General features: G+C 38.6%; 1 long non-coding RNA gene across 1 annotated transcript; it reads right to left on the minus strand.

The window, feature by feature from the left end:
- LOC108176839 (uncharacterized) lies at positions 1-25,208 on the minus strand. The gene is made up of 4 exons (XR_001793569.3): positions 25,083-25,208; positions 18,052-18,278; positions 3,990-4,110; positions 1-3,465 (listed from the first exon to the last, which is right to left on the minus strand). It is a non-coding gene; the product is annotated as an uncharacterized lncRNA (long non-coding RNA).
- Positions 25,209-26,161: the final 953 nt, after the last annotated feature.

Here is a 26,161-nt window from a genome sequence, read left to right on the forward strand (position 1 = left end):
TCTTGCCTCCTCCCACCCCAAATTGTGACCTAAATATGGCTGAAAGACACAACATGTGACCTGCTTAGTGCTGCCTGTCATGGCCTCGAGCCACAGCAGGAACTCTATTAGAGGGAACAGCACAGATGCTACCAGATGGCCAACATATTGTCCAGAGATGACCCATGTATAATTGCAGAAAGTTCAATACATTCAGGTTTTGAATTTAATTGCATTGACCACCTTACCTACTGCTGCTGCATGCTTTAATTTATTTAAGGTGGAAACATGGTTTAACAGACAGTGAGGGAACTGCTTGAAGTGTTATCTTTGTGCCTTTTGCCAAGCATCAACTGCCTAAAGGTGGGATTCCAGGTGTTTCCAGATACTTGAACTATGAGCAATTTATGACACATTTGCTTGGCTTCCATTATTTGGGTAGAGAGTGTTGGTTTTGAATCAACTTGGCAACAGATCACTTTGCCCCAATGCACATACAATTAATTTTCATAATTTTGGCTTTGGGGGGGTGGGAGAAGGAGGAGATGGATGGGGTGTGATTGCTATGCTATCCTTCACTGGGTCTCTTGTGCAAAAAGCTGGTTGAGTTTCAGTTATGTTGCCTCACCCCACCCCCACCCCCAGAAAATTTAATTCTAATAATGTGAGCTGCCAGTGGGTGAGCTAGTTCTTCTGAATTTATATTTCCAGTAGCATAATACTTTATTTTTGGGTGGGGAATATTAAATTGTTTGTACTGCATATGTGAATATATAGCCACTTAAAAACAAGAATCTAGGCTACAGTTACTATGGATTTTGAACCTTTCTTTCCAAAGAAAAATGGTAATTATATATTATATGGGGATAGAGAACTATTGTTTCAGTTTCCTTTTGCAGGCTGTTATTTCTTAAAATGTTTCTGCTAAGCAAATGTAATCACGATGGCATGCGTTATTAATTCAAAATAGCTTCTCAAATGGCTCAAGCTCTGGGATGGCAGCATGTCTGTTGCGATGTCATTTGTCATAATTCTTTGCTCTTATATAGTGCCTTTTCTCCAAGCCACTCACATACTACATTTGCTTTGTATCTATATTCAAGACAAAAGATAAATCCTCATTTTGCTAGAACTTTCCAATCTATTGCATCTTTTCATATTTACACTGTAGACCATCTACTGATAGGTCTGATTGGTTTCCCTGATATGTCCTAGAAAAAGAATTCATGAAATTGTCAAGGAAAATTATATTCCACTGGTATAATCTGATTTGAGAATGAATTTAATGGTGGAAGCCATTTTACAATATGCTCAATAGTGTTTTTCTGACACTTGCCATCATTAATTATGCTTTACAAAGTACTACTTCCTGTTTAAAATCTGAATCTAAGTCATTTGCACCACAGAAGTACATTTTAAACGTTTCAAATAACCTTTACCTTTTGAATAAGGGTATGTTTTACACAAAACAGTTAAATGCAGAGCCTTGCGTTAAAAAACTAATTACAGAATTAAAAAGATATCCCAAATCACTGTTTTGTAATTTGGACTTGCTGATAAGCTTTTCACGATGTCACAAACCTGATTGGGTAGTATCCCTTTAAAAGCAGAATGGCAGCTGCTGTCAAAATGGAATGCACCCCCAAAACTTGCTGTTTATTCATATCCCAGTTAAAGCTGAAACAAACAACTGAAACTAATCACGCTTGAAGTTGGGTATCGCCTTTGTGAGCTTTATGAGCCTATTTTTCTGAAATTAGAAATTGCCTGAGTGAAATGTTTCTAGCTAAACTGCTTTCTACTGAAGTCATGATTTTTACAGTCAGATAAATGCCCCTTAAGCTCCATTTATGTAAGCGTCAGTGACATCCAGTGGCTAGCAGGCTGATCACAAGTACAACTCCCCGCAGCGCGAGGGGCCCATGGTAAGGCGATGGCACTGGTATCCGCTCTGCATTTGGTGATCCTATTTCTACTCAAGGAAGTTGGTTTTACCGAATGTGTTGCTCTGATTAGGGCGACTAAACATTCTACTCAGAACTTTGAAAGCGAACTGATAGAAATGAGACTTGAAATTTGGAAATAAAAATGCACATAGGGGCTACACAGGAAAATACTACCGCTTGGAAAACATAATTAGCATCTTCACTAAACCTGACGCTTGGAACTCTGCAGGTGTTATTTAGAAATGATCATCAGGGAGCTTACCCAGCTTTCAGTTACACAAAGAGGACTTGTAAATTCTAGCGAGATTGGTTCATTATGCAGAGTTGGATGATGTTACTGTTAGTGTTTCAAACACATATGCTTCATAAAATGGTCCACCTTAATTTGAAAAAGGTATTACTTGCAATTATGTCAGCTACATAAATTTATTTGCAGACAGTCAATTCATATTGATCATAACACGACCTCACGATGACCTTGAGGAAAGGTAGTCTGTGACGGGTATAGATATTGGGATCAATACCAGAGTGCAATCGACTACACCTAGTTACTGATAAATGAAGTAAAAAGGTACACTCTTTTCAGAAACAAAGATAATAACAGCTCATTTAGTCAACTGTTTGCGAAGGTTTAATACTGATACATGTAGTTATAATGACATCCCCGGGCATTTTCAAATGGCAGAAAACAATAGGGTGCAGAGTCACTGAGCACATTAAGTAGAAAGAATCATTACTTTCCAACTCCAGATAAGAAATTTCACAATATTTATGTCAACATTGCTGAGAACAAGGGCATTCTCGGAGCGGTACAGAGATAGACCGCGATTCCAACAGCAAGGGGCTGTTTGCTGCAGTGTGGCTCTCTGTGTGCCAGGCCTTGTGAAACGAAGCACCCTATTATGTGAGAACAAAGCCTCCAGGACCACACATTGTACGTTAGTACTACCCTCTCTTGCACATTTGCAGCAGAATTAGCTTGCCTATCCACAGGTATAACCAACTGTAATCATGAGGAAGAGAGCATTTGGTCTCAGCGCATCTGCTCCATGTTGATGCATTCCCCTCTGCTGTGGAAAGTTGAAAGGAAGGATGTTAGCAAAAATTCCCCCCAATTGTTCCTTTCTCTTTGCTGGGAATTCCACAGAGTGAGCACTTGGCAAGTTATGCAGAACCTAAGTAAATAGAGTCCATTGGCAAAATGGTAACAGGTTGTGCAGCTTAATTGGAGGAGAGAAGTTCAGGAGCCAGCCCGGTGTCTGCTGCACCCAGTTGGTAAATTGTGCCTGTGGTGAGAACAGAGTGATTCTGCAGTAAGCTCATTTTGGGTAACTAGTCAGCCTGCTACTGCGAGCCAAGAAATATGAGGATTTGGTTTCAGTGTGTTTTTCTTTATTCTTTTTTTCTGTGTAAAATATATTTCTATATCTTGAGCTTTGTTTATCTTTTGCCAGTATAATTTTAAGAGATCGGTGCCAGCACTCTGATATTGTCTTCCTGAGGGAGAGAAACGCTGAGAGACATTTGTGGCTATTAAAACCTGCAAACAGAAGGAGAAGGATCTGTTAGCATTGATTCCACTTGAATGTCTCCCCTGAATGCTTAACTTTCTTCCTTGATCCCTACGGCTAATCTCCTGGTCACATTTCTGGAGCCACATTGCTTTTCACAGTCTTCCCATTTTGCGTGCCACCATGTCATTTGCTACTTCCTTTGCCTCTTCTACTTTCATGAAGCTGTTTATTAATAAACCTGTGTTTTCAATATGATGCTACATCAATAAACCTCCGAGTGGTTCCGTTAGTCAGCATTCTGGGAAATCCTATGCTATATTGGAGAACTGTAAATCTCCATTATTGCTTCCCATAGCACAAATAAAGAATACCCTCTTACCTCCAGGACATCCCTAGCTTGTTTTTAAGGGGGAATGCCTATTCTCACGTAGGCACTGTGAGGTGCTGAACTTGTGTGTATCAGCAAGCTGAACATCACTGCCCTTGAAGATACCCTGAAACACCTATAATTAAGGAACAGGCTAATTTAAGGTATTAAGAACCAAATTACTTCAGTTAGCTTCAGTCTTCGTTTTTCCTGAAACCTTTAACCAAGCTAGTGGGACAGGAGGATTCTGGACTTCAGAGCTCTGTTCTGCAGCTGTGTTATCCCATTTCCAGTGTGTTATTAGCTGTCACAAAGAAAATATCAGTAATTAGACAGATAAGAATAGACTTTTAGATACCTTTTTGGTATCTGGCAAAAAGAGTAGAACAATCTTTGTTGTTTACACCACCTAAAAGCCTTTTAGTATTTACTATTTAAGACAAAGATGATAAAAGCATTTCTAAACAACCCCCCAGAAAAGGGTTTGGCCAGGGAAAGGTGTATCTTCTTTCGATTTTTATGACTCCCCCAGGGAAAAGCATAGCAGAGGTCAGAAGAGGAAAGTTCTGTGCAGTGAGGCCTAGAAGCTTGGAGAACTGGAAACTTGCTTGGATGCTAAGCCTGGGTGTCCTTGGAGAGGATCCCTTCAAAAACTATAAATGGCTTATATTTGTTTATTTTAAGAAAATTTTAAGGGGCTGGTATGGTGGCATAGTAAGTTACATCGCTGTATTTGATACCCACATCCCATATTGATGCCGGTAAACATCCTGGCTGCTCAACTTCCAATCCAGCTACCTGTTAATGTGCCTGGGAAAGCAGTGGAAGATGGCCCAAGCACTTGGGCCCCTGAACCCATGTGGGAGACCTGGAAGAAGCTCCTGGCTCCTGGCTTCAGTCCAGCAGTTGTGGCTAATTGGGGAATGAACCAGCGAATGGCAGATCCCCACGTCAACCCCCCACCCACCCAACTCCCTGTAATTCTGCCTTTCAAATAAATACATAAATCTTTACAAAAATTTTAAAAAGCAGATACAGAAATCTCAAGAAAAATTCCTTAGCACTGGTCCAGAAATCCCTGACCACCCTGACAATGGTGTGTTTCTATCTGGCATCCTCAGCTCCCTATATGACAGGTTCTCTTCTTTTGGGGATGCCACAAGCCACTCTGTGACTACCTTGCCTTGCCAACATCTACTGCTCTGGCTCCACCGCATTCCTAAAGATGTCATTAGATGGTCCAAACCTATCAGTTTTTGCTGCCTACCTTCTACTTTGTGTTCTGATTTCATTTTTGGAAAGAATCATCTCTGAGAATTGGGAGCTGTCAGCTCTTTCCAGGGCCCCATGAATTTCCTAGTAATCAGTGAATCTCTACTGACTCCACCTGGGCCAACCTACCCTTGCTAGTCTCTGGCTTGCTTCTTTAGCTGGTCTTGCACTGCTCTTGTTCAAAATTTTTCTTTGATGTTTCTTGTCAATTATATGTTTTTTTTTTTTTCCCCTACCTCCTCTTAGAAACTGCTATGGCTCTATTGTTCTAGGACTTAGCATAGTAGCATCTGATATGAATCTACCTCTTGGGCAATTCCACACTCCAGTGGCCCTCGAACTCACCTCTCCATTAACATAGTTGTGTGTTATTCAATTGGAATGATTCTATGTGTTGATATGTTATTCAATTGGAGTGATTCTATGTGTTGGATTGTCTAATGATGAAACCTTGGTGGATACATTGATGATTTCATGGCATGTAAGTGACACTCGCATTGTAATAGGGAAAATATGAAACCTGAAAGACTTTCTCAATAGCGAGGTGGATGGACATTATTTTTAGACACTGGTGCATTTTTTGTGTAGCCTACTCTAATACAGATATGTGTAAAGTCAGCCAACTACAGCTTGATATCCCAGTAAGTCCACACATGCCTCACACAGGGCAGAATGATAGCAGTAAAAGAAGATGGCAGAGTGGATTTTAACTGAAGGCCACAGGCAGGCATTCCAGATAGGCACTCTTTGGTTTAGACCCTGAACCTTGCTGGATTTCAATATACCTATGTTCAACTATCTCAACTTGTGAGAAGTTGCATCCTGAATTGTACCTTCTGGTACTTCAACATCATTGTAAGTAAGTGAGATTCCTCTGCTGGGGGTCCCTTACTGAGAGAGGGAAAAATCATCCTCAGTGAGAGATGGAATAGTAAGGGAAGGAAACTCTTGTTTGCACTGTTCATCCTAGCTGTGCCATGGAAGTGGGAACATGCAGCATACATGGCCATTTTTCTTTGACTCATAGCTTTTGTTTTTTCTATTGTCCTGAATTCTGAGACTAGGACCCCACATGTTTTAAGACAAAGGTTTTTTTTTGTTGTTGTTGTTTTTTTTTTTTTTTTAAACAAGAGCAAATATTGAACTTATCACCAAGTGAAATTGGAATGCCTTAGGTAGATTTTCTGCCAGGGCCCACCAGCTGAAAAATACCTTAGATATATTTTTAAAGTTATATAATTGCAAAATTTATAACACTTCACTGTATTAATTAATTTTGAATAACAACTGAACTCTTATGCAAGTGCATATGACATTCATGGTAATGCCAAATTAATTCTTTATGATCAGTGCTATTGCAATCAATACTAAGTGAATTCATAATGATAAGATACTTAAAATAAAGAGTTACCACAAAAACAATAAAAAGACCATCATCATCCAAGCTATAGCACAGTAATAAAGTATTAGCTCAATAAGCTGGTACTATCCATGACAATCAATGGTAGATAGTTAATTTATTTCTGCTTGCCCATGTCTTGCCTTTCCTGTAAAGGCTATGCAGAAACATAGTACTTTGATTCTACTGTAAATTATGTACTCAGGTTCTCATTATTAAATAATTTTTCTGTAGCTTTTACATGTCACCTCTCTGCTGAGGAACTCAAGGCACTATATATACACAAAATTACATTCCAAATGGATTCCTTCCTTCAAAAGAGAACATGTGCTTCTGTTTTACCCTTCTCTTTCTTTTTCAATCTTCTCTTTCTCTCTTTCATAGTTGAAGACCTATGCAATGAGTATGGAATTTAAAAAAAAAAAAACCTAGAGGATGGCTACACTAGTCTTTACAGTTTCACTGTTTCATTTTATTGGTGCCCAAAGAAATTGTAACATGGAAATTAATGACTATCGTATCTGTCCTTTACAGAACATCACAGAACCAATCTGTCATGAAAAAGCAATAAAATCCTTCTCTAGCTTCTCCCTTCTTTTTCTTCCCTCCCTTCTTCCCTCCCTCCTTTCCTTCCTTCCTTATTACCTTTCTTCCTTATCTTCTTTCTTCTATCATAAGACTGACAAGCAAATTCCACATGTCAGGTATGTACTGGGCCATGGAAATAGGGACAAAAAAGTATGATACTTGCCTTCTAGCTTAGACAGAATTATGAAAATAGTACTAGGTTTGGTATCAGATTTACATCAAATCTTAGCTTTTTAATTTGTTTGCTATTTGATTTTGGCCAATGTGACAGGGAGAAATTTTCTTTTACATTGTTATTTCTTAAGAACTTGGGATGATGTACTTCCCAGTACCTTTGCATTTAAAGAGAGTGTGTGACTAATGCTGGATGGTGAATTATATGTAGCAATATGTGTCATTTTGGGGATAGTCTGTGAAACACTCCTAAGTTTTCATTTCTATTCTCCAACTTACAAGAACACTTCATGTTGAGGTGGTAGACCAACAGGATAGAAATAACACAGAATTCTGAGCTGCTATGACTCAGACAGGTTTCTATAGAGAAGCATAACTAGTAAGATGGATGGATGGATGGATAGATGGATGGATGGGTAGATAGATATATATAGATAGATAGATAGATTTATCATGGGAATCGACATGTGATTAGGGAAGCCAAGAAGTCCCATGATTTGCTGTTTGCCACCTGGAGAAGCCCATGGTGTAATCCAGTCCAATTTGAAGAGCTAAGAACCAAGGGAACTGATGGTAGAAGTCCTGGCCTGAGTCTGAAGGTTCAAGAACCAAGAGATTCAATGTGCAAGAGCAGAACATGGATGTCCCAGCTGACACACACACACACACACACACACACACAGAGAGAAAGAAAGAGAAAAAATTCCCTTCCTCTGCCTTTTTGTTCTGTTTAAACAGGCAGGATTCAAAGAATTAGATGAGGCCCAGCCACACTGGTGATGAGTAGATCTTCTTTATTCAGTTTGTTGATTGAAATGCGGAGTCTCTTCTGGTACCACCCTCACAGCCGTGCTCAGAAACAGTGTTATCAGATATTTAAGTACCCCTAAACTCTGACAAGTTAACACTAAAACAAACCATCACACATTCATTGCAAGGACAACTGCCAAAGAAAGTTACCCAAACTGTGGGGAACACTATGTGGTGGAGAAACAAATTTTGTGTTTCTTTTGGGATCACTTTGTAGAGTGTGATTCTTACATATCCTAGCTGAATAGGCACGTAATCGCTATGCGTATGTTTCCTCATCACAAATCAGCAGTAATATGTTTCCTACCCCCATAAGTTACTGAGAAAATCAAATAAGATGATAAATATATGCGAAGTTTTGCTTCCATCTAATGGTCTCTGTTAATTTAGGTTCTGACTTCATTTTCTGCCCACTTACCATAAGAGTTGGTTTGTTGGCTTTCTCTTTCTGAGAACAAAAATTCCATCCTGGTACAAGATGGCATTTTAAGACATCCTTTAATGAAGATGGAGTGTCAAGAATTTCTTTTTTTGTGTTTTAAACTGAGCAACTGTATAGGCTCCCACAATACCTTTGGCCCTGAAGCCTTGAGTTTTACTGTTGAAATCACTAGTTTAAATGTATAAGCCCTACACATGTGCAGATCAGTATTATTACAATAAATCCATACTACTATGCTAAATCAGTATTATAAAATTAACCTAGGATATATGAATTCATTTTTTAATATAGTCATTTATTCACTCAGTTGATATTTATTGAATGCCTACTATGTACTAGGAACTGTCATAGGCACTGGGCATGCAATGGTGAAGAAGGGAGTTGCTTATGTTTCTGATCTCATAAAGATTACATCTTAGAAGCAGGAAAAAGTCAACAAAAATTAAGATTAGGAAAAGTATAAAAATAGTAAATAGTGACTGAACATGGAATGAGTCATTATTTTGTAACAGTAATTAGAAAATACTTTGAGCCAATGATGACATTTGCATGAACTGGAATGGTGAGAGGAGGTCTACTTCATCTATTTTAGACAATCTAGGCATAATGCCTACAGCTAAGTTTTTCAAGGGCCCATAAAAGTGTTTTAGGCCTGGGAAAATAGAGGTGGCATTGATTTATGAATAGAACACCGCAAAATTGAAGTTAAAATAATTATTTAAATGTATACAAAATATGAATTTTAACTAACAAACTGCAAATCAGTTAGCATCATTTTATATACTCACTATTGTACTTTATATGTAACGAGAGTCTGTTTTAATGTATTTTATCTGATGAGCTTGGAATGCACAAACATTTCCTCAAATGAGAAAGAGCTAGCTGGGTGAGGATCTTAGGCAATAATATTAGAGACAGACTATGCATTGAACAGAAAGAGTTTGATACAGCAAGAGATAAAAAAAAAAAAAGTTGTGGCTAGACAATAGACAGGAAGTGAAGGAGAATGAGGCTGGAACTAGGCAGTGTCTGGTTTATAAAATGTTTTACCCAGGTAAGGAAAATGGAGATAGAGGCTTCTCAACACATCATTTTTTTTTTCCTGACTCGGATTTGACTGTGTGCATGCTTCATTTCTTTTCTCAAATATGTTTGCTTTGAGTAGTTTTTGAAGCCAGGGATAAAGGCTATTAATTAACTTTTGTATACTCTGGCTATTACTCTATGCACATTATAGCTTTCTTGCCTCCACTTACATTCTTAGACCCAAATACTCCACAGTTTGTGTGTTTACCATTCATGGATCAAATAAGAGCATCCTGAATGCTCACCACCTTCGTGATGGTGAATTTTTGACTTTCTCCCTTAAGTCCAATTATCTTTTGCTTTCTCTGTTTCATCTCACTTCATCATGACTTGAGGCAGAGTTTCTCAGCCAGGGAAATTTGGACAGCCATAGAAAGCAAGAGCTAGCCACTACTTGCCTTATCCTGAGACCTGTGGTTCATTCCACAGCCTAAGCTCAATGTGTTTGCTCCAAAAGCTTTGCTCCAAATTGCTTCATGGTAATGTCCAGTTACCACTGAGTCTGAAAAATGCTTTACTATAAATGCTATATCAAGTAGGGTTCAAATCTTCTTTTATGTCATCTAGCAGAGGAGGCAGTATAGGGCTTTGTCTTCCAAGCCAGGGAACATCTTTGGTGCTTTATATTCTTCAATTGTCATTGAAAACAACTGGTCATAATGCCTTTGTAAGCACACCTGGCCTCAGCTATGCGTAAATCATGTTCCCAGACAGACACCCTTGGTTCAGAGGTCCCATTGTGGGAGTGATTTAGGTAGAGGCAGGATCATGAATAAAGAACACTCACCCTCTTTTGAGTAGGGGGCGGGAGAGCCCTTCCCAAACATCTCTTTTCGGCACCAGTATTTGGCTAAGAGCTTTAATTTCATTAGACAAATGGGGGCTGGGCTTTTTCCATGCATCTCAGCCTCCTTTTAATGTGTAAATTACATAGGATTTACCACTCATTACAATGGTGATATGATTACTGGGCTCAAACAGACCACACTGCACCAGCCCCCAGTGATAGGTCAGTTAAGAAGTGGCATGTGTGGGAAAAATTGGATAGCACATGCTTTCGGATCATAAGCCTTCAAAGGAATTGAATCCACAGCCATGAGTGCCCCTGGGTTTACTGCAAATGCTACATGAAAAGTTGGTATCTTGGTGGATGTGACATCTTGGTAGGTAATGATATAGGGATAGGGGCAAAGCTGGCCGAGGGCCAGAACCAGAGACACATGGGGAAAGAGTTTTGATCTGGAGGCAGAAAATGTGGGTTTAGCCATTTGGCTAACGGAAGACATGTTACTCAACTCTTGTGAACCTCAGTTTCCCCATTCACAAAATGTGGATAATAATGCCCCCCCCCCCAAACTGCAGGTGGTTAAGGAACATTATTTGTTGAAATTTTGCTATGTATGAGTATGCTAAGCAATATCTTTCACATGTTGTCATTCATTAATACAATAACCCATAGAGGTAGCTATAAAATAAGCACACTAGAAAAAGTTAAATAAGCCAGTTCAGCATCCCCCCTGAGCCTTTCCCTGCAGTGTTTCATGGACAGAGTTCTGTGGAAAATTTATAGTTTAGAAAATTCCTTGACCCATTCTTGGGGGACCAAAGTGGACATTAGTATGTTAAAGCCCTGAGAAGACCCTAACATTAAAACAACTCTTCCATTTATCCAGAATCTTCTCAAGACCATCTTTCCTTCTTTTTGAAAATGAATACTACTTGTATTTATTTCTGAATTTTAAATTTGACATTTATTCATTCATTTATTTAATTTGAGAAACAGAGACAGAGAAAGCTCCCATCTTCTGGTTTACTCCCCAAACACCTGCAATGGCTAGGTCTGGGCTGGGCCAAGGTCAGGAACCAAGAACTCAATCCAGGTCTCCCACGTGAGTGGGCGGGCCCCAACTACTTGAGCCATCACTGCTGCCTACCAGACTGTGCTGCAGCACGAAGTTAGAATCAGGAATTGGATCCAGGATTTGAAGCCAGGCACTTAAATTTGGGATGTAGACATCCTAAATGGGATCTTAACACTGAAGCCAGATGTCTTTGCTATCTTTCCTCTTCTTCTACCCTAGAAAATACATACACCAAACTGTCTTGGAATTACCTCCTTTGGAAGCAAGGGCCCAGGCATGAGTTACTGATTTAGAGATGGGAAGACAGTGGAAAATACATTCTTCCTTTTAAGGAGACATTCTCAGTTTAGAAGAGATAAGGAGGGGACTGTCATTATGGTGTAGTGGGTAAAGTCACTGCCTGCAGTTCCAGTATCCCATATGAGTGACGATTTAAGACCTGTCTGCTCCACTTCTGATCCAGCTCTCTGCTATGTTCTGGGAAAGCAGTTGAAGACAGCCCAAGTCCTTGGGCCCCTGAACCTGCATGGGAGACCCAGAAGAAGCTCCTAGCTCCTTTCTCCTGGCTCCTGGCTCCTGGCTTCGGATTGGCGCAGCTCCGGCTGTTGAGGCCAATTGGGGAGTGAATCAGCGGATGGAAGACCTCTCTCTCTCTCTCTCTGTCTGTCCTTCTCTGTGTGTAACTCTGACTTTCAAATAAATAAATCTTTAAAAAAAAAAGAGAGAGAGAGACCAGGAGAGAGACATTTTCTAGTGAAAATTCTCTGTGAGTCCACAGTTATGGCAACAGCTCTTTCTGGAAGCACTGTGTTGCTATTGGCATATAGCATGGGAGAAATCTGCTGTCTCCCCTCTCTGCCTCCTGCAACAGACAATATTCTATAGGAATGGAATGTGATATTATTTTTGCTTTTTCCATTCATTCAGTACCTAAGTATATTTTTATAAATCATAACATGTCTGTAACCTTTAGTCTATATCATGAAAAATGTAGACATTGGAGCCACCATTTTGTCGTAGCTGGTAAAGTCGCCACCTGCAATTCCAGCATCCCATATCAGCACTGGTTTGAGATCTGGCTGCTCTACTTCTGATCCAGTTGCTTGTTAATGCTCCTGGGAAAGCAGCAGAAGATAGTTCAAGTGCTTGGGCCCCTGCATCCGGTGGGAGACCTGGAAGAAACTCCTAGTTCTTGGCTTCAGTCTGGCCCAGCCCCAGCTGTTGCAGCCATTTGGGGAATGAACCAGTGGATGGAAAATCTCTCTCTCTGTCTGTCTGTCCCTCTGTCTCTGTATCTCTAATATTCAAAAAATAAACACATATTTTTTAAAAAGAGAAAATTATAGACTTTCCATTGCATAAGATGATAGTTTTGATCTATACCAAGTTAAACTTTCAAGAGCCACTATTTTGTTAATGGTTCTAATGCTACCACTTTACTCATTTCTACCAGTACAAATTGACCAAAATAATATTTTGGATCTGTTTTATGCTTTATATTGAAATATGCATTTCTCCTAAATTTTTAGGGTCTATTCTTTTGAATACTAGATCAGAAAGATATAAATATTTCTGAAAAATGAGTAAATGTGTTTATTTATTGGGATGGTAGAGAGGTGGTTTAATTGAAAATTTTGAGTTAATGAAGGAAACTGGTTTCTTTAATACAGGACATCTCAGAACTTTAAGTATACTCTGTGATTTTCTAAGACTGCAATACATGGAAGGGGAAGTGAGAATAGCATACAACATTTTCCAAACTGTATATTCATCCATAGAACTTTTTGTCCAGGAGTAATTTGGGGGAAATGTTGCACCAACTTATCTCCCCTCTCAACTGCCTGCATCAGTGCAAACTCTGAGAGGTATAATAAAGGGCTGTGGTGTGTTGGTGACACTGCATAGCACAGAATGTGTATGGCAGAGATTCAGCAGGTGGTGTTTTCTTATAGTTCACAGACATCAGGAAGGCTACAGCCTCTCTACCTATGTCCCTCCAAGTGTGGCTCATTTTCTCATCTGTCTGTGATCCGTTTTGGCTCCTTGGCCCCGCTTCCATTTATCAATGCTCTCTGGGACTTGAGGCCAGCTTTACTTCAACCCTGGTCAACAGAGTCGTGCTCCTTCCACTTCCCTTAAGTTCTGCCAGCCAGTGCACTAGGACCAGATCTAGTTCATTTATTTTCCCATCAGCCTCTCCGAATGAAAACTCAGGCACTGCTAGACATTGAGAAGTGCTTTCTCTAAAAATGTGCTGCCATGATTCTCACTCTTCGAGCATAATTATTAGATATTTATGCTTGCTTGCTCTGGCCATGAAGTCACTATTTGAATGGACTAAGTATAGAATATTCCAAGCTCTACTTGTTCATCTTAGCTTTCTCTATGCTGTCAATTCATTCTTCTAATTTGCTACGCAGCCTGGACTTCTAAACTTTGATTATCTGAAAAATATTTTATATCATGTGTGAGTAAATTTGTACTTGTTTACACTGGTGTCAAGTGGCAGGACACACAGCCAGGTCTGGGCCAGGCTAAAGCCAGGAGCCAAAAGCTGCATCCTTTTCTTCCATGTGGGTGGCAGGGGCCATCCTCTGTTGCTTTCCCAGGCATGTTAGCAGGAGACTGGATTGGAATCAGAGCAACTAGGACTGAAGCTGACATTCTTACTTGGGGTGCTGGTTTTACATGTGACAGCTTAACCCACTTTGCCATGATGGTGCACCCCAAATTTTATTTCTGTATCCAAATAGTAAACAAAGAATTGTATTTGTTTTATGTAAAAAAATGATGGTTCTCTGAAGGGACAAAAAGGTTCTTCTCAAAACCATGGATTTTTTTTATGATTTATATATATTCTCAAGTTATTTGTAATAGAGGATATAAATTTGTGAGACAAGTGATCTGTAGTTAAAAGCCATGGAACAAAAGCCCCGCTAATGACCTGCTCAGGAAGTAAGCCCATGACCTTGATCTTAACTTGCACAGAACTGTACTGAGAGCAGTGATGAAAACCTGAGTCATCCCCATCTGAGTTCTGGAAATTGCACTGATTGCCAATTGCCAAGCAAATGCTTCATTCTTTGCCCTAAACTACTGATGCCATTTTATGAATTCTTCATCAGAAGCTTTGGGGAAAATTATAGTATATAATGAAAAATATTTTTATTTCATTATCCATCCTGAGATCATTGAGTTCAACTTTCAATCTTACTACATTTTGAACTGATGCAGATAGTGTAGGTGGCAAATATTACACATTTGGTTAGAAAACATCATGGATATAAATACCCTTGTCCTTTTCCCTCAGATCAGTGGATAGCTTTAAGAACAGGATAAATACCCATCTGCCTGGAAAATCGCCTTGAGGCAGGGTGATGGACTAGATGTCTTATTTAAATTTCTTCCAACCCTTTGATTCAGAGCTCTCCTCTGTTGCCAACTGATAGAATTGGTTCTGGTGGGGTACTTCCAGGACTGTAGTCCCTTCTGCATGTGTGCATAATGCCCAAAGAGTTTTTGTTGAGTTCAGTGAAGAGCAAATGCTTTTCCAAATTTTGGAACTAGCCTGCTTCCAAATCACTGCTTATAAACTTCACATGACATGTAGGCTTGCAATCAGAAATGATAAATTAATGAATGCAAATGGATATTGTGGAGGAAGTTACCCTTTCAGTGGGACAAGCGTCATTATGATTTGTGGGTCTTCACAGGGGGCATAATGGAGCTCAAAACCATCACATGAACACTCCTGCCCAGTGATGACCCAATGGGACCAATAGGAACTTGCGCCACTGTTGATGGTTCTGTCATCTGTGTCAGTGCATTGTGGGATGATACCGGAAGCAAGCATTCCAGTCATGGTTAAAATGCTCTTATTGACATCCTAGTGAGCAAGGAGATAGTAGTACACTTTTGAAAATATGTATGTATATGTGTGTGTGTATATTTTGGTTTTCACTTAATTTTTAAAGCAACCCACAATCTATTTTAAATTTTTTTAAAATAAAGTAGAATGTATTAAGACTAGGATGAAAATAATCCTAAATTTCCCAGCAAGAAATATTCACCGGGTTAATACTATGGCATGTGATAGGTACCGGATACTTGTGAGTGGACCTATGGAGCACATGAAAAATAGACATATTCATCCATCTCCACATAGCATATAAGTTACACCTAAAAAGAAAGTAAATTATAGTGGTGCATTTCAGTGTACTGGCGTCCATTTCAGTGCACAGTTAAGATATCACAGGATATCCCCATTCTCTTCAGAGTGCCTCATTTGAATTCTGGCTCTTCTGCTTCCCAACCAGCTTCCTGTTAATGTGCACCCTGTGAAGCAGGAGGTGATGGCTCATGTACTTGGTCCCTGCCATCAACTTGAAAGATCCAGATGGATTTCAGGGCTCCTGGCTGTGGCTAGGCTCAACCCTGGCTGCTGCAGCCATTTGGAGAATGAATCAGTAGATGGGATGTCTCTCTCTGTCTTACTGCCTTTCAAACAAAGTGAAAACAAGAGAAGTTTTTTAAGGTTATGGAAAAATGTAATAAAAAGTTTATTTTTGAAAAAATACAGACTGAGGAAGTTGGGTAAGTTACATTTTGTTACCTCTTGCATAGAGAAATGAGCTCATTCGCCCAGCTGCCAGCTTCCATAACCACTCCTACCTGCATCACTGTTCTGCAATTGTTACATTCTTGCCATTATCAGCACTAGCAGTTGGTTTCTATCCAAATCCATTACTTTCTTATTTTCTTTTTAAGAATTTTTGAAAAAGAAATGGTGTTTTCTTTTAAATAATTTAAATCACTTTGCAGAGTGTTACTTGATTTGTAACAATAAAATCGTTTTGAGAAGTGGCTGCTGGTTGGCTGCCCAATTACATTTGTGCTCTGTGTAAATTGATCCCTCCACATCAGTGCTATACACTTAATATTTCAAATTCATACATCAGCAATGCAACTAATTTATATGTTTCATGGACTTTGAGTTGCTCATGATTAGAAAAATTGCATATGCATATGTTAGAATTTTCCTGTTTTTCTAACTTTTTAACTCTCTATGAGGAGTATTGTTTGAAAGGAATTCAAAAAGTTTGTGGAAAATGGAATTAAAAGACATGTTCACCTTGTTGGGAAAAAAAATTGAAATCCATGCATATCACAGGTTTTCAAAAATGTTCACGGAATGTGCGTATTATGCAAAATTATATAAGGGTTTCCAAAACTTTTTGCACCAATATAAACTTACTTTTAAATTTCATTTCCATGAACTTTTTAAAGAACCATTTTATGCTTATGTTTGTGTGCCCATGTGTGTAGTGTATATATAGTTACTGCATATTGTATTCTTTTAAAGATTATTTTAAAGTTTGTGTATGTGTGTGTGTAGATATATATGCAAGGCAGAGATGCATACAGAAACCTACAGAGATAGAAACAGAGATCTTCCATATATTGATTTGCCCTCAAAATGCCCACAATAGCCAGGACTGGGTCAGGCCAATGATAGGAGTCAGGAACTCAATCCAGCCTCTCATGTGGGTGGCAGGGACTCAGGTGTTTGAGTCATCACCTGCTGTTTCCCAGGGTGTCCATTCACATGAAAGTTAAGATCAGAAGCAAAGCACCAGCACCAGGTACTCTGATACAGGGTGTGTGTACCCCAGGCAGTAACTTAACGCTGTACCAAATGCTTACTTGTGCTAAATTCTTTGCTTAACAATTCTCAATAAAGCACTTTCCAAGCTTGTAACTAGTATCGATTGTTCTACTTGTTGATTTATGCTTATTGCACATTATTTGTCATATCCACTGAAAACATACACATCGTAAGAGCAAGGACTTCATTGTTCATTATGTCTCCAGCTTTGTTGACTGACTTTTCGATTTTCTTAATTCTGGAATTTGAAGGAATTCTATTTCTATAATAGACATATATATGTCACGGTACCTTTAGCTGATGTAACAAAAGCTCTCCCATTTTGACACAGTTTTGCTTTCTTGCTCATGATTCGGTGTCTTTTCTGTACAGCTGTCCTCTAAACAGGGACTTGTGGGGTTGAACTCCTTAATCCACAATCTTTGAATTCTTCACTTCCAGATGAATACGTGTGTGTGTGTGTGTGTGTGAGAGAGAGAGAGAGAGAGAGAGAGAGAGAGAGAGAAGGATGGAGGGGAGAGGAAGAGGAGGACAAATGAAAAAATGTGTTTTATGGTCAGACTAGAAGTCTAGATTTCCATCCACACTCCATCGGCCAGAACTCATTCATGTGGTCACACATAGATGCAGGAGGGGCTGGAAAACAGAGTATCCCTAAGTACCCAGTCAACAAATTCATTGCATCTTGGAACAGATTCTAAAAATGTCTTCTTTCGCTTTTTGGATAGCTGAACAGTATAAGGTGCCCGTTAATAGATCTGGTCCCTCGGATTCTGATCCAATGGTGTACACTATCCATTTCCTATGACAGTAGCCAGCACTTGGACAGTAGTATTCACAAAGTAAAGATAAATAAATAGAGCAAGCACCCATCTTGTCACAGATGTGGCTGGTTGTCCTGCAATTGTGGAGAAATGCTATTCTATTTGCACACTTTTAGAGTTTACCTTGGTGTCTTGGAAGAATTCCAACTTGGGTAATTGCATTCTGCCGATCTAAACTCCCCCTGTAGTTTCCTTTGGATGAGCTAGCCTTCATTTCCTTCTCTCCACATCGTAGCGTTGTGTTACTGGCAGGCAGTGATTACTCCATTCCACAAAAGAGCTGGTTACATCTCACCACCAGAAAAGTGATCCCTGGGTAAATATACAAAGTCTGCAGGTTTCTTTGGTACCTTAAGTGTAGAAAACATACATTTAATGGATTAGTGAAATTAGTGACTTGAAACTGTAGGCAGTGTAAGAAGTTAGTACTGATCTGTTATGGTATAAACTCTAGAAATTAAAAATAATTAGTATTTCCATGTATATGTAGTTTCTTTTGACTCAACAAATGACATAGCACATTTTCTATTGCTATTATTATGATACCTTGAATGATACCTGTGAGACCCATACTGCAGTATTCCCATAGCAATATATTTACCTCTCTCCAAAATAAACTCTTTCCCTCATGGATTTCAATGAATAGAATTAACATTTAGAAAACTAGTTTTCCCTCCCAGAAATGCTTACTTTGCTAAGTGGTCTACACCATCCCCATTTAAATGTTTGCTAATGTAGAAAGTAATGATATTAATTTTCATCTAGAGATAAAATACTCCTTGGTCATGGGTTACCCTGTTAAAATTTTAAAGTCAATTTACAATTAAAAGGTGTTTTAACAAAGTATCAGAATAATTTACTGCTCAAGGAAGTGATGAAAACAGGAGAAATATGGCTGTTGAATGATTGTTAAGGATGGGCTTGAAACTTGTAGAATCCTTTCTTTTTGCCTAAAATATATATTTTTTTAAATCCAGGCTTACTTCTGATTGATGAATTTCTAAGCTCCATAGCCAAAAGAGGGAGATTTTCTAACAGTAGGGGGTTATCCTATTAAAATTCATCATGATTCTCCTAACTGAAAGAAGTAAACAAGAATCAATTTTCTTTAGTAAAGAACTTGGCTGAGATGCAGGTTGATCTGGGACAGATGATAGAATCATATGAAACATTTACAAAATAATCCAGAATCAGAATGGACAATTGATAGGGAAATTCTTTTCTTTTCTTGAGGCAAGGGGAGAGGGGGAGAGGAAATCTGTATTAGGGAAGAAAAGGAAAGCCCTGTGGCACACACAAAAGGATTTTATAGCTTTTAATTCTGCTAAGCCACCAATACATGGAAGATGCACACTACTGTAATTATCTGGCTAGAGAGATGTAATTGTATCTATCAAACTAAATAGAACACTGTCAGATAACAGCCAAGATGGGATTGTCATGAAGGGTCAGACAGAAACCTAGAGTGACCTCACTCCTCCCTTCTACCATGCCTGTTTTCTCTGTCTTTGATGGGGACCCATTCTGCTAACCATGTGAAAGCATATACAGTAACACTGTCTTTTTGCTCTATGCCAACAGCCTCCCTAGAGACCATGCTCAGTTTACTTGGGCTCAGGGGATTAAGCTTGCCTAGGCCTCCCTTGTATTTGAAATGTATGGTATTGATATCAGTGCTTAGAGGAAATCGGGTCTCTGCAACAAACAGACCATGCCTGGCTCCATAAAGTCTACATTGCATAGAGAGATGTATAGGCTGAGTGGAGAGGGGCCAAGTCAGGCTTTTGCTCTGGAAAGCAAGTATTAGGTAAGGAACTAAAGAATTTATTTCCTGGACTGGTCCTTAATATTTGGTACGCTGCCATAGACAATATAAATAGATTTGATCTTCTAAGTAGTTTTATAATTGCTGTAGTGGTTCATTGTCATCTCTTAGGTGCTAGCTGGGCTGTCAGTCTTAATGTTTCTCACCTAGGCTGTCTTTAAGATAAGCAGGCCCCACCCCTTTGCTCATTTTTAAGCAGTTGGAAGCTATTTTCATGGATTCCCACCAATCAAGATCACATCCAAACCATTTTGATAATTTTGAACCTTCCATATTATATTTGCTATATTTATTGAAAAGCCTGGATTGTTCCCATGCTAACTACTGAGCCATAATGGTAGAAATATCCCTCTAGTCCTGTTGAATTTAAGGATTGAGATAAAATACACCGAACATGTGTACTTATCAAGTGAACTACTTGATCTCTCCATTGTTGCATACATGTCCAATCCTTCTTGCGTGTCTTGCTGCCACTGAGTTACACAGTTGCCATTGTTTGATGTTTACACTTCAAGGTGGGAAAGCTCCATGGAAGGCAGGTTAGTCTTGTGCTTTAGCGTACAAAATGCACAATACTTCAGCATATGCTGTGCATTAAGTTAACCAGGTTAATGCCCCTCTCCCTGGGCTTTTGGAAGAGAGTCCTAAATTGTCACATGTAAAGGGACATTTCAGTGCTGATTTTTATTTCCATGAGATTAAAAGTGAAACATGTAACCACAAAGCTGGTTTATGTCATCCCCCTGTCGGAGTCAGCAGTCATGCCAAAAATTAGATATTTGATAGGTTTGTGAGAGAAACAGATGCAGAAGGATGCCATTCCCACAATTTAGACTCCTTCTTATCTTTAAGCTAGAAAGAACATTCCAGATGAAGAAAATCTATTTTATTGGCTTTAAAAAATAGCAAAGAAAATGCACAAATTTAAAAAAAAAACGGTAATTTAAAACTGATGTCATTCTTGGGGACTTATAAACTGCAAATTGGTATTTCTAACAAAAAAAAAAGCTCCCTCAATGCATGCTTACTTGATGTTTGTATTTGTACTACATTTTTACCTCAGCTGTGGCATTATAATTGAGAGAACATATTGATGAGATATAGTCACAGATAGTAGTGTGTGAATATAGGCAAGGAAAAGTAGAGAAAAAAATATAAACCTCCAAAAAGCTAAAACATCCAAAAAGTATTCTCTCAGCTTTTTTTTTTTTTTTTTTGGAAGCATTTTGTGTCCCATTCTTTTTATTTAATTCTGCCAGCTGTCTGCTAAACAAATCTAGCCAGGTGGGGCTTACAACCCATGACTAAAAAACCTACCAGTGCAGCTGTCCGGCTTGCCCGGAGGAAGAATCCAGACAAATGGCAGGAACGAAAAGATGGTTTTGTTTTCAAGAAAGTAGCTACTGTACCTTCTTTGGATTCAGTTTTTGTTCTGTTTGCTTAAGTTAATCCATAACTTCCTAAGGTTTTATGGTGAAATAGAAAAATAGTATCACCCTTTTAAAAAATTTAGTGTATTTTTGTAATAGTCTAGATTAATTTATTATAGGTTTTCCTTAAATAAATGCTTTATTTTATATTGCAACTTGGCACTGAGCTGTCTTTTTCTTTCTTTGAGCTGCTGATTTATAAATCTCCCTTTCTCATACTCCCCGTCTTAGGTGGGTCCAAGTTTCTAGTGAACTGTGACTGAACTTTATTTCTAAATATCACATAATTAAATGTGTAGCTATTTAAAGGTGAGGGTTGGCATGGCTTATTGGTGAGCAGAGGAACAGAACAGGCGTCTTTGCACTGCATCATCAGTTGACCTCAACTGTGAATTTCTAGTCAGCAAATGGGCTCTTCATTTGGTGCATTTGAACAGAGGGAGGGAAGAACTGCACTAAAAATGATCCCATCGCCATCTGATCTGCAGCTCTATTGATGACAGATCAATAAAACATTCATCAACAACTCAGTTACTTTTTCCACTTATTTGACATTTATCAATTCAGTAAATCTCAAAATTCTTCCAGTAGACCTGCCTAAAATCCTCTAAGTGTCTCCTGCAAAAGGCTGCTAAAAGTATAGATGGTTTCGGTCTTTGGTTCTAGCACCTGTTCAAAAGCTATGAGACTCGTATGCAGGATTAGGACACGGCGCAGAATCTAGTCAGACTTCTGTACCTCTCCACAGGGAAGTACCTGGAATGCCAGGATAACGATGCCCTTCAAAGGAGAAACTGCAAATCCAGCAATGTTTGAAATACACAGGAAGACACTATGTCTCATTGACATATGTCGATGAGATCTGTGTATAGTCTTAAAAAACAATGAGACTCAATGGGACAGGAAAACTTTTCTTTACAAGGGCACATATCATTCCACAAACTGCTGAGTGCATTTGGCTGTATCTCAGAGCAGATTTGGGCAAGATTTGAAAGTAGGAGAGTGGACCATTCAATTGACTTATTTGGCTATTTATAGGGATACAAGAACACAATGGCCATGGTCTGAGCTGTAAAGACCAGGATGGCATCCAGAATAAGAAAGCAAAGCTAGATCATGGCTCATGTTGCTTTTGTGTCCTTTTGTTACACATGAAGGCGTGAGTGATATTGACCTGGGTGCCGGCAAACCACAAGAAAGAGGACCGATTTTTCATGAGGAAATTGACGTGCTGATGCAGAACTAACCCTAACAGTTTGTTATTTAATGAAGAAGACTAATGGGGCATTTTTGGCAAAGCTGGGATATATGCATAACAATAACAAACTACAAAAGTGTAATGTCATTACTTCACCCACAGAGGGTTCACAAATGCATTTAGATTTTAGAAGTGGATAAATTGTGCAAAGATAGATGAACAACCCAGGTTGGAAGAAGGAAAACATCACTTCCCTTCTGCCCTCCCTCTCACCCTGAAAGTCTAGACCAGGAGCTCTCTGTGCAACACCATCCACCTCTGACCTGAATTTATGATTCCTTTGGGAAGATAGTTTTAACTCTTTTGGATAGTGTGAGCAGCCAACATGCTGCTACGATAGTAACTTTGTGGTTAAGCAGTAATAAACACCAAGAAAAAGATTGCCATATATTCCCAGTACAGCATTATTTGCCTCCAGAGCCTTACACTGATAAGAAAAGAGAAAGAGTATCTGTTTGAGAAAGAACATCCCCAAAACTATACAAGGGAGAAGTGATGTTTTGTAGAAAAACTTAGAAAGGAAATTCCATAACATTTCCTCCCTTTTCCTTTCTTCCATTATGTTTGCACATGCATATGAGTCTGTTTATATTTAAATTCTCTTTAAATAAATCTTTTAAATGTGGGCAAGAATTGTTCCATAATGGAGTGCAGACAAGCAAATCCACATACATATATTCTCTATAGATCCTCCATTTAGAAATTGAGGAATGAAGAACCAAAGAATAAATAATTTTGACTTTTAGAAATAGAAATCGGTAAATATGTTAGACAAAGATCTTAGCAATCTTAAGTTCTAATCATGTGGTCTGCATAAACTAACATTATGGAGATGGAAAACTTTCCCCCAGTATTGTCTCCATGAGCAAAAACATTTACAGTGGAAACAAAGAGTTTCAGCCCAAATAAGTTTGTAATTAATAGGATGATTCGCTTTTCCAGCATTCAGATATGGCATGCCCTTTTGTAGACAGTAATTTTGTAAAGCAAATGCACGTATAATATTGTTAGTCTAAAGTAGGCTTGTTAGCTTTGCTAACATCTACATTGTCAGTTGGGGACCAAACAACTTTTGTAGTCTTTTGTTTTCTGAAGCATCCTATCATTCCTACAAATTATTTCCTTTTCTGCCTCATTTTCTCAGGATTTTGCCGACTTCTAATCCCTAGTATCATGAATTAGATTTGAATATTTAGCCTTGAAAATATTTTTCCATTAATACTGAATATTTATTATGTCATATTTTATATATTTTGTAAGACTAATGTCATAAAATAGTGGCATGTTCTTGAAATTATTAAATCTAAACATGCAACAAATGTGCCTTGTTAATAACACATAAAATAGAAATGTACAATTTTTATGATTTGATACTAGAGGAGCATGGACAGAAGAATCTTACGAGCCTCCCACTCCTTTCCACTGATTTGGGCATCTTCTGGGTGATGGCCCAGTTCACTAACAGTGGGGTTCTGTATCATGAAGGTAGAAGTGAGAATTGTAGGTTCATTTAACAGTGTGAATTTTCCCAATATATCTTAATTACAGAAACACCTGTGCTTTCTAACTCTTTGCTGATCCACTCTGAAAATCCAGTATGTTCAAGTAAGTGTACTGTTAGTACACTTAACTTCCATATTTTATTCCAACCTTCATTTAATCTTCTGTCCTTTGTTTCATCTCTCATTCCTTGCTCCTTCCTTTCTTTTCTCCTTGCTTGGTGTTTGCTTCTTCTGTTTTGCTTTATTTCTCTCTATTTTTCTCTCCTACTTCCCTTTTTGTTGAATTTCAAAATATGTCCTTAAGCTGTGCTTTTTTGCAAATATCCACATATCATCACTCCTTCATATGTAACAAAAGGACACAAAAACAACATGAGCCATGATCTAGCTTTGCTTTCTTATTCTGGATGCCATCCTGGTCTGTACAGCTCAGACCATGGCCATTGTTTTCTTGTATCCCTATAAATAGCCAAATAAGTCAATTGAATGGTCTACTCTCCTACTTTCAAATCTTGCCCAAATCTGCTCTGAGATACAACCAAATACACTCAGCAGTTTGTGGAATGATATTTTTACAAAACACAGGAAAACAAAACTTCCATGATGCTGTCTACCAAAGAACGGTTACATTATTCAATAGAAATCTCTACTGATTTAGTTTTCTATTGAACAGATTTTCCATTTTAAAGTAATAATAACTTTTCTATGAGGTTGCACCACCAGGCTGTCTGAGTTTAAGCAACTATCCTAATGTATAGATCTTACTTCACACAGCAACTGCCTGTCGAGTTGGAACAGAGAGGCAGGATTTCCCAAGTCTTCTCATGTTGTACTGTTTATAAGGCATTCCTCCACTTCTGGTTTATAGCTCTGTTTAGATCCTGTTACAGTCATACTAAGATCTTTCTTTTGGTATAATAGAATTTAATGAGAAGGAAAGTGTGCTTTCAGTTTGCATTTTCAAAAGGATTAATGATTAAACATACAGTATGTAAAATCACATTTACCTAAGCAACAGACTCATTCATACAAGAAACAAAATGTCCCACCTGAATAAAAAATGAAGACAGTCTTTAAAAATATTTTGGAAGGCTATCAAACAAGAAAAAATACTTTTCTGAAGCCAACAAGTTTCCTACCTTCTGTTGAAGTCCACCTTAAGGTTGGGTATAACTCTGGTGTGCTGCTCATTTGCAAATCCCACTGCTGTGACCAAGGAGGGTGGGGCTGCATCCTGAGACATCTGTGGACCAGAGAAGCTGGCAGGGACCACAGAGCTTTCCATTGAAGTGACTGCTTCAAGCCTGGCGGCAAGAACATTCGACCTGAGGGAACTACTTCCACATATCAACACCTTGTCAGTGGAGATCTGAAAGACACAGAGGCTGCAGCGAACAGGAAGTACCTGCTCTAGGGAGAGCTGGCCAGCTCGCTCTCCCCTTCGACCATGAAATTTTTAATACAGAAGACAGAAAGGAAACCGAGGACAAAACTATAGTAATAAAGCAAATTAAGTATTTAAATTATGGCATTGATTGACTTTGGTTGCTGGCATTTAACTACATAATACATTTCTAGATATTCAGAGCACACGATTATCTAATTTTAGAAGAATTTAGCCTATTTGAGTCAGTAGTTCCAAAGGCACTGTCATAGCGGGTATATTTGTTGTGATCTTTGGAAAGTACTTCCCAAATAATTTGTGATTAATAATTGTTTTCAATTAACTTACTTAAAAACAAATTAGAACAGAGGATTCAAGGTTACTCCTACAGTAATTTCGTTCTCACTCCCTGATGCTCCTGTCTGCATCCTTGAGTGAATGAGAATGGGGTGGAGGTATGGCTAATGTCCTGGGGGTTGTGTAAATATCCATGAAACTGTGTCCCATGTGTGAACATTGTTTGCTGTGTGTTTTGTAATGGGAACAAAAGCTGATTGTTGTGATTCATTGCCTTAGGATTCAAGTTGCCAATATGTTTTATTTGTTCATATGTGACCTCATTGTAATTGATATACAATAAAGAGGTAAAGTGTGATTTTGCTAATCATTGATTAATAGTGATCAATGAGGCCTCCAAAGATTGTGTAGTTGCTCATTCCATGGGCTAGATCACATTAAAGGTGCCTGGAATAGTCAGCTCTCTGATATTTCCATTTAGATTCAGCATACAGAATTCCAGGGAGCGCTGTGATGATGAGGTTGAATTTATAACTG

The sequence above is a fragment of the Oryctolagus cuniculus genome, chromosome 3 (genome assembly GCF_964237555.1).
Source record: "Oryctolagus cuniculus chromosome 3, mOryCun1.1, whole genome shotgun sequence".
In the NCBI taxonomy this organism is placed as follows: domain Eukaryota; kingdom Metazoa; phylum Chordata; class Mammalia; order Lagomorpha; family Leporidae; genus Oryctolagus; species Oryctolagus cuniculus.